The 20,247-nt window shown below is 37.0% G+C and overlaps 1 protein-coding gene and 1 pseudogene across 7 annotated transcripts in view; one reads left to right on the top strand and one right to left on the bottom strand.

Annotated features, from left to right (window-relative positions):
• The window catches only part of LOC120781558 (protein abrupt-like), a 259,465-nt gene that overhangs the window by 19,491 nt on the left and 219,727 nt on the right, over positions 1-20,247 (top strand). The gene's annotated exons all lie outside the window — the stretch shown is intronic.
• Positions 2,616-3,529, bottom strand: LOC120781809 (annotated as a pseudogene).

A 20,247-nucleotide genomic window follows, 5' to 3' on the forward strand; every position in this document is an offset into this window, starting at 1 on the left:
TAAAAGACCTTATCAAACGCCTGAGCTACATCTAAAAATATTGCTGAACAGTACTCCCTGTGCTCAAATGCTTTCCTTATTTCGTTAGTAATTCTATTTACTTGCTCTATTGTGCCAAGTTTTGCACGACAACCGCATTGATGCATTGGTATTGTATTATTTTTGTGGAGGAAAGTAGACATCTTTGATAGTAATACTTCAGAAAGACAGGGTAGAAGACTGATTGGTGTGTATGAAGACGGCTGTGTTAAGTCTTTCCCTGTATACTGCGACTTTTTCCATGAAATTGGATAGTATTCGAAACTAAGAATTGCATTGAAGAGCAAAGAGAGCACCTCTACAGCAATAATTGGTAACTCAATTAGAATTTTTGTAGAAATATTATCATGTCCCTGCGACTTTTTTGGATTAAGTTCTTTGATGATTCCAATAATTTCAGAAGCTGAAGTCTTAAAAAATTCGAGCGACTCTTTAGCTGTGTTGGGTAAGATTGACAGCTTAAAGTTGTTCTTTGGCAAATTAGGTTGAAATACCTTTTCTAGGGGATTTTCAAAACAGTTAGCCTTTTCCTCGTCACTTCGAGCCCAATCTCCACCCAAGTCTCGTATAGGCGTATTGGAGTCAGTTGGTGTCTTCATGGAATTTTGGGCTTTTCAAAGGGAATTTTGCTTGTTTGAATTTGGACACAGCTTCTTTATATACATTTCGGTGTTGAATTCTTCTTCACGTTTAGGCGCTTTTTTTTTAGTTTACGTACAGCAGATTTCAATTGAAGCTGAATGGAAGGGGAGCGATTTATCTGCCATTCACGTCTTGCACGCCATTTTTCATTTACAAGCTTTTCTATTTCTCTATTAAAGATTTTTCTGGGACCAAACGGCTTTTAGTTTTTGTTTGGTGTTGCTAAGACAGCTGCGCTGGTTATTATATCTTTGACTTCTCTTATGCTTTCGTCAATATCTCTTCATGTATTTATTTTGTACTCAATATAAATGTTGCTACTCAAGTATTTTTTTATATTTTAGCCAATTCGGTTTATAAGAAGTTAGACCCACTTTTCGATTAACGAATATGGGTTGTTCACATAAATTTATTAGTACCGGAGAGTGATCAGAAGATAGACCAGTACATGTATCAGCTGTTATGTGAGATTTATCTATATTTTTGATTACAGCAAAATCACTTAAATCAGGTGTATTCTTACGATCACTAGGTCAATATGTCGGCTTACCAGGAGATATTATTTCAAGGTGATTGTGCCTATTTATAACAGTTTGATACAGCTGTCGTCCTTTGGGATTAATTAGTCTTGAGCCCCAATATGTGTGTTTTGCATTGTAATCTCCACCTGCTAGAAATCTATGGCCTAGTGTTCCAAAAGTCCTTAAATTGGATGTCTGTAATTTTAAACCGAGGTGGGCAGTATATGGCCGTCAAGTTTAAGTCCCCGCAGCGAATTTTTATAGTTATTTTTGTAGCTTGTAATTGCGCTCTGGCATAAGATTCTAATGTGGGTGATTTAACCGTTTTCTAACCAACACTTCTGTTCCTCCATGTGCCTTTCCATCTGGGTGGTTTGTAACATAGAGTCTAAATCCCGGTATATATAAATTGTTTTTGTTCGTAAGATGAGTTTCTGACAATAACATTTCATCAATATTATTTTCATCCAGAAATCTAATAAGTGCCAGTTTGAAATATGGACGGGGATTTCAATAGTTTCATTAGGAGGAATATTCAATATTTGGTTACGACTTGCTTGAATGCCCTGTGACAATATCGATTTCAAATCTTTATATACAGGGCAACCCCTGAAGTTAGCAGTGTGATTTCCTTTACAATTGCTGCATTTTTTATTTAAATCCTCTTTTTTAAGAGTACATTTTGAAGTAGGATGTAGATCACCATACATCACACAGACACTGCGTAGAGTGCAATATGCTTTCGTGTGCCATACTCTTAGTAGTTTGTACGTTGTACTGGACCATTTCTCCTACATATGTGGTTTCTCAACGGTGATTCTACGATGGAACAGATATTTTAAATTGTAAATCGAGTGTATTTCATTTTTCTTTCGTTGGTTAGAATTTGGCATCAATTCTATTTTGAACATAGGCTGTACTACTATATTTCTAATAAATATATTTACAACACTTTTAATACCAAAACCGCATTCTTCCAATGCTTCTTTGACTTCACTAGAGTCTACGGCGGACTCTATACCCTTAATTACAACCACTAGGCTCTTAGAGCTATGTAGATTAAAAACGGACGCGAAGGTTTTAAGATTAAAACATTACTCAGCTCTGGTTGCTCAGAGATCCTTTATTTATAGATTTTCTTATCCTAATTATTGTACGCACCACATGCAGAGTACATACACATATCTTAATCTTTGGCATTTAAATTTTTATTTAGAAGATTAGCGGGTCGAACTCGTAATAATTTTTCTTATATGAGCAACTTTTTATTGTACTTGTAATTTTCATTTACTAATATTAATAATTAATTGCGTAAGGTATATCCTCCTACCGGATATGTGTGCCTTGCTGAATTACAGATGTGTCGTAGGACTTTTGTTGCGATGATTGCACCAGCAATTAAAGAATTAGGTCTCAGTATTCATGCCGTAATGGACCATATGATGTCATTCTAAGTCCAAGTGTTTCGAATTTAATTACGGAACTTTTCATATTCTCCAAGTGTAAACTGGCGATCTCTTCATCTAGCATTTTCGGCAACATATGCACATCTACGTTGTATTTGTCAGCCTTGGTTCAAAATTCGATTTGTGCCACCACTTGATTACTGAACGAGTTGAACATCTCAAACTGAGATAACCGTGCGCGAAGCACAAATTTACCAGACGTCCTTTGGCCAACAAAATAATATGATTAGCATTGGATAGTGTAAAACGATCGACTTGGGGTTTGTTATTAATCTTCTCCTTGGCCTTGGTATTCAAACATGCGGCGTTGATTGCACAATCAAAATTACCAATATTACAAACGATTGCATCGTCGGGCATGTGCTCAAAATGTGCGCCAGTAATATTGTCCTTGCAACCAGTTGTTGCTACGAAGATGATAGCATCTTTCTATGCTTGCTCCTTGGTGGTTACTTCATATCCTTCCATTGGCGCTTGCAAAGCAATGATTTTGGTGACATTGACGATTCCGCCAAAACTACTCAGAGCTTATGCATCACTTTTGCCCATATCCCATAACCAGCAACACAGCACACTTTGCCAGAAATCATCACATCGGTGGGCCGTTTAATACCATCAATTAGCGACTCGCGATAACCATACAGATTATAGAATGAGATGTCTCTCCTTCACCATTTCATATAAATTGTGTACACCAGTTGTAGTTTCTTCGCTCAAACCCTTGATGCTCTTCGGGTATTGTGGGAAATTTTCATGCACTGAGTTGGTCAATTCACCACTATTATCGAGAATCAAGTTCAAGAGCTGACCATCTGAGAACAATAAGGTCTGTTCAATAAACCATAAGTATTCTTCATTCATCAGGTCAAACAAGGAGTAGTATAATGATCCTTTGAAGGGTAACACTGACCTAGTCTCCCCCGATTCTTGGGGGGGGGGGGGGAAATTGAATTTATCCTTCAATTTGGGTTTCAAACTTATTATAGCGAGAGAAATACAGTACAAATTATGAAACAAAAATTATCAATTCCAAGTTTTAGGTAAACAAAGTGGTTATAATCGAAAAGTCAACCATATGCATGCATTACATAGTGGCTCATTTTATTAAAAATTCAAACAGAAAAATCCTTTTACATTGCGTGTTTCATAACGCAAAACGATGACTGCCAAGTTTTGCGACTCTTTCGTGACTCCTTCGGCGGTGATTTCGAAGTCATGATGCGTATGAAGCAACGCTAATCCAACTAGTCTTTCTTGAAGCATGGTCGTCCTAAGCCATGTTTTGATGCGGCGAAGATAAGAGAAAGATCGTTCAGAGCTTGCGTTTGTTACGGGAAGTGTACAGAATACTCGGAGATAGGTGTGGATTGTTGGGAATATGTCGACATCACATTTTCATAATGTTTCCAGTTCAGAAGTTGGAATTTCGCTGCCTTCAATTTTTTGTTGCTGCTGCCAGTGGCATTGCCAGTAGCTTAATTCACCTTTGAATTTCAATTTTTGTACGCTTTTTTCATCATCCAGAAGATTCCCGAATCTTTCTATCAAGCATCCGATTAAATAATCGATTTCGCTTTCTTTTAAAAGACTTGCTTTTTCTGGGAGCAACACACTCAATTGGTAACCATCCAAAACTTCTTGTGAAAAACGAGCTTCCAAATCTTCTCGATTTTTTTTCCGCCATTTTCTTGGCTTCTGAATAAATCAATCGGAATATTTCATCACCTTTTTCCCCCTTTTTTTCCAACGTGGCACGCAACGTCCCAATCATTTTTGATGCCTTCGCCAAATCAATTGCTTCCTTTGAAGGACTACGCTTAGCGAGTGGGTGAGCGATAGAATGTCGCTGAGACAGAAGAGCCCGACGATAAATTCGAACTTGCACAAAGCCGATATGAGAATTGTTGCTTTGCCTACTGTTTCTCTGTTCTTCCTCTCACTGGTTTTTGACAGAGCTTCGATGATCAACGGTAACTTCGCAACAAATTGAAGGACAGCATCGTGCTTCTCTACCCATCTTGTTTCACACAACTGGACAATTTTTTCACCAAGTATCTTTGCTAATACAGACACACGTTTTGGAAATGAGTTCTTGAAGAATTTGTCGACTTCTCGTAGGGCACTGGCAACGTTTTCGATTAATCGTACTTTCACTGACTTTGAAATACTGTTGTTGAGTTTGTGCGAGAAACAAGGAGTCATGACAGCATTTTTTGCTTCTTTCCGAATTTCGTTGACTGTTCCGATATCTGACAACATGACCGCACATCCATCAGTCCCTATCGAAGTGCATTTCTCCATTCTGAGATTCATTTTCTTCATTGTCTGACAAACCGGTTTAACAGCTTAGTGAAGGTCTATGATATTTGAGATCTACATTTCAAAGTCGCACGTGGCGTAGTGGTTAAGCTGGCAGGTCGCTTGCGCAGCCTAGGGTTCGAACCCGGCCGAGTATTTTTTTTTCTACAAAATGTGAATAGAAATCGGGAACATTTCCCGACAGAGCCGGGAAAATTTCCGTGCCTGATTTCTAGGCGTTTCCGGAACAGCTGTTATCGTCGGGAATCGCCGGGTTCCGAGGACGAGGGCAAGTTAAAACTCGGGTTCTATATGGAAAATTGGCTACTACTATTGTTGAATAAACAAACCTTACCTAAAGTTTTACGTAAACACTCGTTTGAATGTCAGTGAAATTTCACCACGCACAAAAATGAACAGTAAAATCGATACTTACCATTTTAGATATTCAAAATTGGGCACGTTATTTTCCAGAATAAGGTATAACTTCACAGAAATTGATGAAAATGAAATGGGTAACTTGGGCAACTTATAGTTACTATATAGATGATTCCGCTCAGCTGGGCATAGCCTGATTCTATTGGACAGTCAAGTTGAGGCGTTTTTGGCGAGATAAACGGATTTAAATGAAACGTCACCATGCGAGTGTTTTTATACTCAATAGTACCAATTGTACAGTAAGAGACATATATGCCCGCAGAGATATTGTGGTTCATGGTGTCAACTGACGCTAGGTGACACCACGAACTGCGAAAAACATATAGACACGATGCCGCTTGCGACTATCGAAAGCCCCGTTAATTCTATATATCTTTGGGGCATATATGTCTCATACTGTACTCAATACTTCGACTCTTTCTCAACTCAGAATTTAGTACTTCCGCTGTGGATCGCCCAGAAAATGGGTTAAATAAGTTTAGACAGGTCATATAATGCAATTTATGATAGTATCTTGTTGTGATTTCCTAGTGTATTTGGTGAGAAGAGCGTCTCTGTTGTATTTTCATTTTTTTATTGCAGAGAATATTTTTATAGCAAACAAGTGAAATTTTCAGGTTCTGCGGTTCCAAATTAGGGAAATTAATTTGCAATAGTTATTTTCTTTTCTCTTAGCACATCAAAGAATATGTCCGCACCTAATAGTAAGTCAATCTTAGCCGGAACACCAAATGAAGGGTCAGCCAGTTTTACATTTTCTGGAATTTTTTTTAACTTTTATGTGTTCTGTGGGCAAACTGGACACAACCCTTTGTACTACAATGGTGTCTAAATTTGTCTCGAAAGGATCTGTAAATTGTTGTTAAAAGAATAAATTCACGGCACTGACCTTTAATTCGATTAAAGTCGATAACGTTCGAAAAAATGATAAATTGGCCTAGAAGGCGCTACAGATGTTGCAGATGTTGCAGGGTAGCCACAACGCTGCTCAGACCCGTGGAGCGACGAGGTGGTGGTCCAGGCTGTCGACGCCGCAACGAGGTAATCTGTATAGAGAAGATTGTATTATAATATTCTATCAAATAAGCAGATATGGTGATCGTGCCACAACATGTGGCATGAACGTGTCGTGGTATTGATCGACAATTTTTTGTTAATATTCTTGGTTATTTAATACGGCGGGTTAATTCGAACGGTTCTTATGGGCGTATTTCTAGTTTTATTGTTAAATTTAATGATTTTGTTATATCGTGGTTTGGTTTTTTCGGTTTTCGAATTCGCGATCGTCGGTGGCTGGTAGAAAGCACAGCTTCACGAGCGGTCTGGTTAGCGTTCCGTTTTGCGTACGGAGATCCAAGACTCGTATGTGACCGTCGGAGCCATAATGTAGCTTCTCTATGCGGCCTAGCCGCCACTCGGTAGGGGGTAAACAATCATCATGGACAGGACACAGTCTCCAAGTTTAGGCACTTGTTCAGGAGTCTTCCAACGGTACCTTTTGTGGAGATCCTTTATGTACTCGTCCTGGAGAATTTTAATTCTTTCCCATCGATTTAATGGGGATAGCGACTCCCCGCCTGGCTTAGAAAATGCCCTGGAGTTAAGGCGGTGAAATGTGAGGGGTCTTGCGATAATACTGTGAGTGGCCGTGAATCGAGAACGGCTTCATTTCGATTTAATAACGTCGTGAACTCTTCGTAATTGAATTTATAATTTCCAGCTACCCGTTCGAAATGGCATTTGAAGCTTTTTACAGCTTATTCCCATAAACCGCCCATTTGAGGAGCGCTTGGGGTATAAATTGCCAATTGATACCTTGAGAGGCGTACTTTTGTACAATGTCGGATGACACATGTTTAAGGAAATCCACAAACTGCTTTTCTGTGGCTCGTTGAGCTCCAATGAAGGTTTTGCCATTATCGCTCATGATTTTTGATGGGTAGCCACGTCGAGCGACGAAGCGAGCAAATGCCGCGAGAAAAGGTTGCGTCGTCAGATTACTACATAGCTCAAGGTGTGCTGCCTTTGTCGTGAAACATACGAAGACAGCCACATAGCCTTTCATGAGAGTGGGAGACCTTAACGGGGACGCCTTTACCTGAAAAGGCCCAGCAAAATCAACACCTGTTGTGAAGGGCAGAGCGAAATTGCAGCGTTCAGGTGGAAGTGCTGTGTGCAAATCTTGCACGTGAAGATGCACTTCTTGATTTGCGGCTTAATACGGGGAATATATGTAATACTACTGGCGTACCATATGTTGCATGTGGCGATGTTCGGCATGTAGCATTAAGATGTGGATGTAATTGAGGAATAATGTGTGCAAATGGTGACCTCTCTGGAATTATTATGGGGTGGCGTTCGTTGTATGTTAGGCTCGAATTAGCGAGCCGACCATTGGCACGAAGCACACCTTTCGTGTCCAGAAATGGGTTTAGAACTACTCGCGGCTGAAGTAGCGCGCTTGTGTATATGCGATTAGTGCGACCTTTGCCTTTTGTAACTCTACGTGCGTCACTGTGTTGCATGGGAAATTATGTGACCCTTTGACATTGCCTTTGAGTTGCTCGATAAATTTGAACATGTAAGCAACTACTCTGAGAGCTCTTGGAAACGATGAAAATCGTTCAAGGAAGTCGGCATCATCCAATAATGTATGAAAGGTGGCGATTTTTCGACCTTCTGGGACGATAAAGTTGCATGTGGTGGTTTTTCCAACCAGACTAGTACAATTTCGGAATCGGACCACATATATAGTTTGCATTTTGTCAAGTTTAAATGCATTTGCAACATAGCTACTAATTTGGAAAGTAGTAGTGCGCCACATAACTCAAGTCGTGGGAGACTTATTGTTTTTAAAGGTGCCACCTTTGCTTTTGCGACTAATAAGTGGCTTGTGGTCGTGGTGTCCCTTTGCGTGCGCACATAGATAGTAGCGCAGTATGCCTTTTCAGAGGCGTCACAGAAGCCATGTAATTCGACTTTGTGAACGGGGGAGTAATTTACCCATCGCGGAATTTGAATCTGAGAAATATCATTCAGATTGTTTGCGAACTGGGACCATTTTTCTAAACGAAGAGGTTTCACTTGTTCATCCCAGTCGGTTCCATCTAGCCATTATTCTTGTATTAAGATTTTCGCTTGAATCATAATTGGCGAAAGCCATCCTGCTGTGTTAGGAAATTGTTGCTTCAGTGGTAGTCGTACGACGTACCGTCCATTTTCTGATCTAGTAGTTGTGGCTTTGTAAAAGTCTTCACAATACTGATCTTCAGGGGTTGTGACTGATATGGGGGAAAGTATTTCTAATTCCCAAAGTTTTTTCAATTGTGAATTGAGATACTCGTTTGAGACTTCCTCAACTTGAGTTGTCATTGTTGTGACTGGTTCCGTAACTAGACCACTTAGGACCCATCCGAAAATGGTATTTTGAGCCAGAAGTGTATTTGTGATTTTCTCAATACCTTCGAGTATTATCTGTGGTATGAGATCGCTGCCTAATAGAAGATCTATTTGAGCGGGGCTGTTGCAGTTTGGGTCTGCTAGCTTTAGGTGTGAAACCTTTTGCCAATGCTTGCTATTTATATGATAGCTTGGTAGTATATTGGTTAATTGCGGTAAGAAACTAGCTTCTGTTTGTATGCGCTTATCCGCTTTGGGGGGAAAAGAGGGTAATGGGGCAGAGTTTATTAGAGTTTTGAACAACTCTTCCACCCATTCCCGTGATTTCAAAATTGGCCAGTTTTGATGGCCTAGACCTACTACTGTGGTTTTCGCTATGTAGCGTTTGGGGTTTTTAACGCCTTTGAACAGCATGGTGCTTCTTGGCAGTTTTCAGAATTTGTTGTTGCTCTTTTTACGTTTGCGCTGTTTGGGGTGAGCTGGAATAATTTGTTATATGTAACATTGAATGATGTCTTTTATGGCAGTAAACGCTATTAAATTTGCTTTCGCATTCTATAAGCGTATGCGCATGTGACAAACAGTTGGTACATAGTTTTTTCGTTCTAACGAAATTGTTTCGATCGCTAATATTCATTTTTTGGAATTTTTCGCACGATTTGAGCTTGTGACCTCCTCTACAAAGTTCGTATGACGTTTGTTTATATTATTCGGATGCGGACGATTGATTCTTAAAAAAGCTTCTATTGAAATTATTGTGGCACTTGCTTGGGGTCTATTGAAGCTTCTATTGAGGTCGTTTTGAACGTTTTTCGTTCTGACTACTTTCTTCGCTATGAAAGCGATTGCTCCCACAAAAGTAACGATTTTTCTGGTAATGCAGCTGTGCATATATTTACCAGAATTGGGTCCCAATTATCTGTGGAAATATTCTATGTCGATAAAACCGACAAACAATTTGAAACAGTGGATTGAAGCTTTATGAATTCTTCACTGGTTTCTTTCTGAATTTTTGGTAAATTCATTATTATCGTCATTTGGTTTGTATCTGAGGTGATACAATTTCTTCGCTTGTGATAATTTAGGATGGTTTATGTACACAGCTGTAAACATGTCCCAGAAGGACGGCCACTGTTCATAACCACCATGAAATATATCTGTGTCGCATATTGGCACTTTAAGGTGAATGCCTGAGCTCGCCTCTTGGGCTTGTCTTTGTGGCAGCTCTACTCTCGGTTGTGGACTAGGTGCAATTGATTTTATTTGTTTTAGTTGATCAGAGATCATGGCTTTTATCTCTTCGAATTGGTCTAAGCAATTTTCGTATTTTGAGCAAGCGGAGGATTTAAAATTTTCTGGTAGATCTGAGTCATCAGATTCTACGGTTGCGTCATATGCCACTTGGAGACGTGTCCAGAAGTTGTCAAGATTTTTTTTGTTAATTTCTAATACCGATTCAGAATTATCTTGAATCGGTGAAGATGAGAATCGAGTGCAGTATCGAATTAGACTGTCACTCTCAGAAATAAATTTGGTGTATGAAATATCTTTCACCCTTTTTTGTTTTGTAGCATTTTCCTTTGAGCGTGTAGCATCTGCAGGTGTACACGGACTTTTTTCGTCTGAAATCATCTTTGGAACTTTTAGCAACTGAGTTGTTTTAGATTCCTTTGAGTCTGAGCTCATTTAAAAAATGTATAGAATAAATCAAAACGTCTTAGTGAAAACTAGACTTGTAGATGTATAAGATATAGTTTCGAATATAAACAGTTGAATAGACTCTTTGTATATAAGAGTTTCAAAAAGAATCAATAAAACCAATGGCTAGACGAGAACTCTTTTAAGTAAATAAGAGTTTCGTACGAAATTGATATAACGATAACGTTCTACGTATTTGATACTATGTGTAATCGCGAACTCTTTTAAGTTAATAAAAGTTTTGAAATCGCTTAAATTTGATTTAATTATTTATTAATGACCGGAAATTTTTTATGTATTTTATTTTTCTATGTATATTTCATTTATATATGTATATTTTATGTTCAAATGTCCTATAGGGTATACCTATATTTTGTTTATTACGTGCTAATGACTGCTCGTTTTAGAGATCACTGCACTTTGTACATTCATATGCATGTATGTACATATGTGTTACGCTTTGGTTGGTTACACAATCCTACTTGTTTTTGTTGATCAAAAACCAAGGGGTATTGCGGGAAATGTGCCAATGTGGACTTTGAATATATTTTATACGCAATCCTGCTTGTTTTTGTTAGCCAAAAACCAAGTGGTATCGCGGAATATATGCCAATGTGGACTTTGAAGCAGTGAGCGTATCTACATACATATGTATGTGACAATACACTTATGTACAAATATTTAAGTATGTTATAAAACGTTTTATGTTATATTTATTATTGTCTTTAAGTTGTACCCGATATCGACAGGGTATATTTTTCAGAGGATTTTGTATATATGTATGTGTATGCGCCCATATGTATATATATATATATATGTGTATATATATATCTATGTTCGCGGTACGAAGAAACCACGAAAAGAGAATTAACCGACCGTTGGTAATTTTCGCAAATTCTCTTGTTAATAAGTAGGTATATAATTTGTATAACTGCGTCGCATATATGTACATATGTACATACATATGTATATATGTATATATGTTCGCAGTGAGAAGAGGCCGCGAAAAGAAAATTGAATGATATTCTGACTTTAGAATGTATGTATGTTTGTACTATATGTATATATTTTGAAATATGTATGTATATATGAATATGATTTCAGTAGTAAATGAGCCAGTTATGCTATTTGTATGTTTTTAGAAATATACATGAAATATATGTATGTATGTATGTATGGTATAAAATGTAATTCGCACATATGCTTTTGTTTTTTGCTTGTAATTGCCGTAGCTTATTTTAAGCAATCCTGCTTATACTTGATTGAGTATGTATAAGGGGTCTTGCTGGAAATTTTGCAAGTAAATACTTGAATTTTTATTATTTCGGGATAGATTTGTGTTATAACACAATGGTAAGCATTTACCGGCAATCACTAATCCGTTATATACAGTACCAAAGTGCTTTGTTAGCGGTTATTCGGTTTTTACCGGAAATAAACCGAATACCGAAAACAGTTTGGTAACGGTTTTCACTTATTTTTCGACGCGAATTTTGGTCTGAACCGTAAATTTAAGTTTTAGATTTTAAACCATACATACAGCTATGGACAGAGATTTAGCGCACTTTCTTAATGTGAAATATGATACTTAATAATGTTATACATTATATAAAGAAAGTGGAATCGTTATAATGTAAAAAAATGAATGAATTACCTCACTAAAAACTAAAGTAGTCCAAAATTTCTCAGTTTTCTATAATAAAAATACGTCTTGTTCAGTTTACATTATTAAGTCAAATTGGCTTGGACAAGTTCTCTTCTATTTTCTTGTTCTATTTAGCGCACTTTAAAAGATCAGTAAGGAAAAATAAATATTATTAACACGAGACGTGAGATTTCTCTGATATTACATATATCTAACTTGGTTAATACTTAGTGGAATAACCGTTATTAGTTATCACCGCTTCACATCTGCGTGGCAAGCTCTCTATTAACCTTTAGCATCTGTCCAAAAGAATAGAGTTCCACGCTTCCTGTACTCCTGCCCAAAGCTCGTCGCAATTTTTAAATTTTCTTTGCCCAACTTTTTCTTTGACATCATTCCACAAGTTCTCGATCGGGTTTAGATCAGGACTTTGCGCTGGCCAATCGAGAAGTAGAATTTTTTCTTGCGCAAGCCAGTTTTTTACCACATTTTTTTTCACCGAAATGAACTGAAGTGTGTTATTTTGTTTTTTGTTAATAATTCATGTAATTTTTATACCATTAAACTGACGTGATTTTTATTTTTAATTTTAATTCCATTGAAAGGAACTGAATTATCATTTTATAAAATAAAATGTAATATTATAAGTGATAACATGAATGTAAGTATGTATATGTGATTTTTGTTTTTTAATAATTGAGAAAATTAATACTAAATATGAAAACCCCGTTTTTTATTTCATTATATCTAGTCGTTATTAGAACCAGTTACAAAATCCTTGTTGTTATACAATAATATAATAGTAACTCTTAGTACTTTCTTAATGGATTTATTAGCCTTTGGTTCATAGCGTTACGGCTCTAAAGGCTCAAGTGGGTTGCGCACAATTGAGCTTCTTCGTATATTCACAAGTGTTTCGTATTCATAATTGTCAGAGAATCCTAAGCAAATATTCATAAGTATTGCGAGCTCATAACCAAACAATTGTGAATATCGGGTGATTTTTTAAGAGCTTGATAATTTTTTTTTAAAAAAAAACGCATAAAATTTGCAAAATCTCATCGGTTCTTTATTTGAAACGTTAGATTGGTTCATGACATTTACTTTTTGAAGATAATTTCATTTAAATGTTGACCGCGGCTGCGTCTTAGGTGGTCCATTCGGAAAGTCCAATTTTGGGCAACTTTTTCGAGCATTTCGGCCGGAATAGCCCGAATTTCTTCGGAAATGTTGTCTTCCAAAGCTGGAATAGTTGCTGGCTTATTTCTGTAGACTTTAGACTTGACGTAGCCCCACAAAAAATAGTCTAAAGGCGTTAAATCGCATGATCTTGGTGGCCAACTGCCCATGCATCCCGAAAATGCACTGTTTGGTGTGGTTTGTACGCTGGTGGAATCATTGGACCGTATTTTTTCAAAGATGCTGTTGGACGCAACGTTACGGTGAATGGCGATCGCTATCGTTCGATGCTAACAAACTTTTTGTTGCCAAAATGGAAGAACTGAACTTGGAATTTGACATGTGGTTTCAACAAGATGGCGCTACATGCCACACAGCTCGCGATTCTATGGCCATTTTGAGGACCCGTAAGTTGGCCACCAAGATCATGCGATTTAACGCCTTTAGACTATTTTTTGTGGGGCTACGTCAAGTCTAAAGTCTACAGAAATAAGCCAGCAACTATTCCAGCTTTGGAAGACAACATTTCCGAAGAAATTCGGGCTATTCCGGCCGAAATGCTCGAAAAAGTTGCCCAAAATTGGACTTTCGAATGGACCACCTAAGACGCAGCCGCGGTCAACATTTAAATGAAATTATCTTCAAAAAGTAAATGTCATGAACCAATCTAACGTTTCAAATAAAGAACCGATGAGATTTTGCAAATTTTATGCGTTTTTTTTTTAAAAAAAGTTATCAAGCTCTTAAAAAATCACCCGATATATGCTTCGTACAAGCCAAACAGCTCACAAGCAAAACTCTCTCTCTTGTAAGTGAGCAGTAATCACACTTGTACACATTCAGTGAATAATTTGCTTGCTTCATACTCAATTTTTCGCAAGTAGCTCAAAGTTGTGTTTAACTCATGCACTGCAGATCACTGATGTGTATGTGCCTGTGCTTGTGCCTCGCTTGCGCCTGTGCGTCTTTCGCCAATCCCTGTGCTAGTTTCTGTTGTTGTTATTTCCTTCTGACTTATTTTTTCGTTTGTGAGTTATTTTTCACGGTACTTCCCTGCCTGACTATGCCTTTTTTGAATATGTTCTTCTCTTCTATTTTCTTGTTCTTGTTCTTGTTCTTCTTTCTATTTTTTTATGCACACTTAAGGGATTTTTTTTGGTTCTGTTTTCGGTCACTTCAGTCACTCCTATATCATTTTTCACTTTACATATACATACATATATGTGTATACTGTATGTGTATATCATTAAATTGTTTTTTCCACCGCACTTTCTTCCTTTTTATACTCTCGCAACAAAGTTGCTAAGGAGAGTATGATAGTTTTGTTCACAAAACGGTTGTTTGTAAGTCCTAAAACTAAAAGAGTCAGATATAGGGTTATATATACCAAAGTGATCAGGGTGACGAGTAGAGTCGAAATCCGGATGTCTGTCTGTCCGTCCGTCTGTCTGTCCGTCCGTCTGCCCGCCCGTGCAAGCTGTAACTTGAGTAAAAATTGAGATATCATGATGAAACTTGGTACACGTATTCCTTGGCTCCATAAGAAGGTTAAGTTCGAAAATGGGCAAAATCGGCCCACTGCCACGCCCACAAAATGGCGGAAACCGAAAACTTATAAAGTGTCATAACTAAGCCATAAATAAAGATATTAAAGTGAAATTTGGCACAAAGGATCGCATTAGGGAGGGGCATATTTGGACGCAGTTTTTTTGGAAAAGTGGGAGTGGCCCCGCCCCCTACTAAGTTTTTGGTACATATCTCAGAAACTACTATAGCTATGTCAACCAAACTCTACAGAGTCGTGTACTTCAGGCATTTCTATATACAGTTCAAAAATGGACGAAATCGGATAATAACCACGCCCACCTCCCATACAAAGGTTATGTTGAAAATCACTAAAAGTGCGTTAATCGACTAACAAAAAACGTCAGAAACACTAAATTTTACGGAAGAAGTGAGAGAAGGAAGCTGCACTCAGGCTTTTTTTTCAAAATTGAAAATGGGCGTGGCCTCGCCCACTTATGGACCAAAAACCATATCTCAGGAACTACTAGACCGATTTCAATGAAATTCGGTATATAATATGTTCTTAACACCCTGATGACATGTATGAAATATGGGTGAAATCGGTTCACAACCACGCCTTCTTCCAATATAACGCTCTTTTGAATTCCATCTGATGTCTTCTCTGTATAATACGAGTATATAAATTAGGAACCAATGATGATAGCGGAATGAAACTTTACACAAATACGGTATTTGAAAAATATGTAAATGACTGATAATGAAATCTCGATTATCACTTTATCGTGCGAGAGTATAAAATGTTCGGTGACACCCGAACTTAGCCTTTCCTTACTTGTTTTTTGCACGTTTGTTCACATGCATTTTTATATACATATAAATTTTTTCGTTTTTGCCAACTTTTGTCACCATCGGTTTTTGTTCACAGTTTTCACAGTTCTCTTTTTTATTCCAAATTTTTTGTCAGTACTGTTTTCTTTTCGTTTTGTCACCACCGTTTTGTTCGTTTGCTAACTTTTTCACTACTGTTTTTTTTCTAATTAGTTTAGTTTTAATTAGTTTATTTCTAATTTTGTTACCGCGTAACTGTGATTAATTTGTTACCGCGTGACCGTGATTATTTTATTAACACGTGACCGTAGTTATTTTGTCACCACTAGTGCCGTCCGGTACGGCTCGAAGGACCATGTGAATTTTGTTAATAGAATAAATTCACGGCACTCACTTTTAATGCGATTGAAGTCGATAACGTTCGAAAAAATGATAAATTGGTCGGTTGCGTATACGCGCACGGATCGATCGAGAAAGAGGCTCGGCGCCGTCCGCCAGTCCCTTCTGTTAATTGTGTTCGGTGTCCTCGGGTGTGTGGTGTATATGATGCAGGTGTGTTATATTATGTGGGGAGTCAGAAGCTCATTTAGCCGGGATCTAATATCAATTTTAAATGAAGACTAACTCTTTTATTTGTATTTGTCTTGTTTTGTCCAACTCTTTCAATAGTCATAGATTCTTTACTGGAAGATTTAATTTATTTTTCAATTCTTTGGGTATGAGGTGAACTTGAGACCCATTATCTAATAAGGCTCGTGCCTTTATTATTTTTCCATCACGACCTTTTATACCAACAATTGCTGTGGTTAGCAGGACATGTTTAGAATCATTCTTTAATCTCCCATTTGCTTTAAAGGATTTATCTTTGTGGAACCATAAACCTCTTAACTTAGTTTTTAAAATACACATTTTATACGTGTCTGAAACAATTCTTTAAAAGTATGCCACTGAGCGTAATCTCCTGAAAAAATGGGAATGTCAACTTGAGGCAACGTAAAATTGGCATCATTCTTTTGTTAATAGATTTTAATTCCGAGTTTGTAAAATCTATTTCTTAAATCATATAACTTACTTAATAACTCTTCATTTTCGTGCTGGCTAATAAATTCAAGCACAGTATCACTTTAAAGCACTTTTAAGCACTTTTTCTATAAGTTTCTCTACGCTGTCTAGAGAGCATAAGTATTTCGTTTATTTCGCAGTCTTCAAATTTTTTCTAATTCTGTTAATAAGAACTGAAGCCTGCGAACTATTTTCTTGATTTATAGCAATCAATTCGCTTAAATTGGCGTACGCTGTCAAATAAGGTACCTACCGTCCCTTCTACGTCATTTTTAAAATAATTATTTTAATAATAATTTTTATTTTTGGGATCTTTGGACACTTCTAAATGGTTTTGTTGAAACTCTGACCATTTTTTGTACAAACTATCTTGGAGTTTTTCTAAATTTCCTAAATCTTTACGCAACTAAGGTGTTAAATCGGTACACAGCTGTCATAAACAAACTGGTTGACAGATGTCGCTCATATTTGGCATAGAATTAGGGACAGCTATAGCAACTTAGCCAAAAGCATTGTTTTGGAATATCATTAACCAATGGAATTTAAGTTACAATTTCTTTTTATTTTTATGTCACAATATATATCGTTCTAAATTTATTTGCGGCAATACGGTTGTTGCTGTCCGTAGCTAGTGCAGAACGCAGTTCTTCTAATTAAAACTTACCAAACATACCTTCTTTCTAAAATATGTAAAGAAATAGTGACAGGCTTGGCAACATAATAATTTGAAAATGAAGTGGCACAATCTCTTAACATTGAAACAGTCGTGTCTAATTTTTTAAAATTAAAAGAACGAAAATATTTAAAAAATTAACAGCTTATTGTAGTTCTTATTAAAATATTGTTTTTTTTATAATTATGGCTCCTTTTACGGGCTTCAACCTAACTTCATTTTTGTTGAAGTTAGAAATTCGGTATTATCGATATCAACTCAACCCCTTACTGTTCTGTTCTGTTGAAGTCTTTTCACAACTTCAACTTTTTTTTGGTATTACGGTTGTCAACACTGTGTCAGTGCGGACTAGTCATCAAAAAATCAATTGCGTTTATTTGGAAAAAATATTTTAATCAATTATTTTGTATATGTACACAAGAGGAGAAAAATCCCGAAGCTGGCAGAGACAGGCTCAAATTTCAAACAGCAAATATAATATCAGGTGTTTCTTAAATTTATAATTTACTAGCGGCCCAGAACGTGCTTCGCTACGTATAAAGTATAAAGTGAAACTTAAAGATTCAGTACAGGTACAGGGTCAGCATATCTATTTCGTGCATTACGGTCACGCTGCGACGCATTATTTTTTGCGCGTTCATCTGTAGTCTGTGATCGGCTTAGTAATGACACATCATGTACATTACGCGTTCGACGATCTATATTTGCTCATCTGGCTCGTGGCATTTTTCCTTCATATAAAAAAGAATAAATCAAATTAAAAACAAATTGCATCTATTACAAAAGAATATGACACCTCTTTACACACAATATGTTTTTTCAAATAAGGAAACATATGCATACATGTATTTCACTTCAACTGCTTAAAACTTACCATTGTTTGACAATTTAATTCAAATAAAGCTCGTAAACGATGTGAAACACCGACGACTTGCTAAGAAACGTCCGAAATGAAATTACGGTATTAATGGCATGAAAACATAACAATATGACACCACAGTCCTCATCTTAAATAATTTTAATTTGACACAAAAATCCCCATTAACATTTATTGAATTCATTTGTTACAAAAAATTTGATAAATAAAAAACCGTTCTACCGATTTTGTGGAAACTCATAAACCATCTACTAAATAGTCCGAACATTGCCTTAAGTTTTGGTTTAAATAGATAGAGCCCGTTCGTAAGTTATAAAATCACAACGAAAAGTGGAATTACTTTTTATATGTATAGATTAAACAAGTAAGTAACAAGTGTATGCCAGATACATAAATAAATACGTTGAGCGGAACATTTCTTATCCCTAAAGCGGCAACTTTACGTAAAATTCTATTTCGAGTTCTAAAATTAGTACGAAACAAAAAGAAATGCAAGACAAATTGCATTTGGCAATATTTATTTTAAATAACTAAAAAAACAAACAAGTAAGGAAAGGCTAAGTTCGGGTGTCACCGAACATTTTATACTCTCGCATGATAAAGTGATAATCGAGATTTCATTATCCGTCATTTACATATTTTTCAAATACCGTATTTGTGTAAAGTTTTATTCCGCTATCATCATTGGTTCCTAATGTATGTATATATTATACAGAGAAGGCATCAGATGGAATTCAAAATAGCGTTATATTGGAAGAAGGCGTGGTTGTGAACCGATTTCACCCATATTTCATACATGTCATCAGGGTGTTAAGAAAATATTATATACCGAATTTCATTGAAATCGGTCTAGTAGTTCCTGAGATATGGTTTTTGGTCCATAAGTGGGCGACGCCACGCCCATTTTCAATTTTTAAAAAAACCCTGGGTGCAGCTTCCTGCTATTTCTTCCGTAAAATTTAGTGGTTCTGACGTTTTTTAGTCGGTTAACGCACTTGTAGTGATTTTCAACATAACCTTTGTATGGGAGGTGGGCGTGGTTATTATCCGATTTCTTTCATTTTTGAACTGTATATGGAAATGCCTGAAGAAAACGACTCTATGGAGTTTGGTTGACATAGCTATAGTAGTTTCCGAGATATGTACAATAAACTTAGTAGTGGGCGGGGCCGCTCCCACTTTTCCAAAAAATTTCGTCCAAATATGCCCCTTCCTAAAGCGATCCTTTGTGCCAAATTTCACTATAATATCTTTATTTATGGCTTAGTTATGACACTTTATAGGTTTTCGGTTTTCGCCATTTTGTGGGCGTGGCAGTTGGCCGATTTTGCCCATCTTCGAACTTAACCTTTTTATGGAGCCAAGAAAAACGTGTACCAAGTTACATCATGATATCTCAATTTTTACTCAAGTTACAGCTTGCACGGGCGGACGGATAGACGGACGGACAGACAGACATCCGGATTTCAACTCTACTCGTCACCCTGATCACTTTGGTATACATAACCCTATATCTGACTCTTTTAGTTTTAGGACTTACAAACAACTGTTATGTGAACAGAACTATAATACTCTCCTTAGCAAATTTGTTGCGAGAGTATAAAAATTTAATACGTCATGAAAAAAACTGACACATACGAACGCCAAACCCTTTTAGGGTTTTACTATGCTGACCTAGTACCATCACCCTGACTTGGAATTTCTCACCCCCCAGATTAGCTGTTGTACTGTGAAATTTATAAGGTCATAAAAAAAAGCTGACACATACGAACGCCAAACCTTTTGAGGGTTTTACTATACTGACCTAGTACCATCACCCTGACTTGGAAATTCTCACCCCCCAGATTAGCTGTTGTACTGTGTAATATAACCAAACATTTCATCTCTCACGAGGATCGCAGCCAATAATTCAACAATCATCATTTGAAGAAACCGAATAAATTTAAGGCACTAAA

Source organism: Bactrocera tryoni, unplaced genomic scaffold (genome assembly GCF_016617805.1).
Source record: "Bactrocera tryoni isolate S06 unplaced genomic scaffold, CSIRO_BtryS06_freeze2 scaffold_7, whole genome shotgun sequence".
In the NCBI taxonomy this organism is placed as follows: Eukaryota; Metazoa; Arthropoda; class Insecta; order Diptera; family Tephritidae; genus Bactrocera; species Bactrocera tryoni.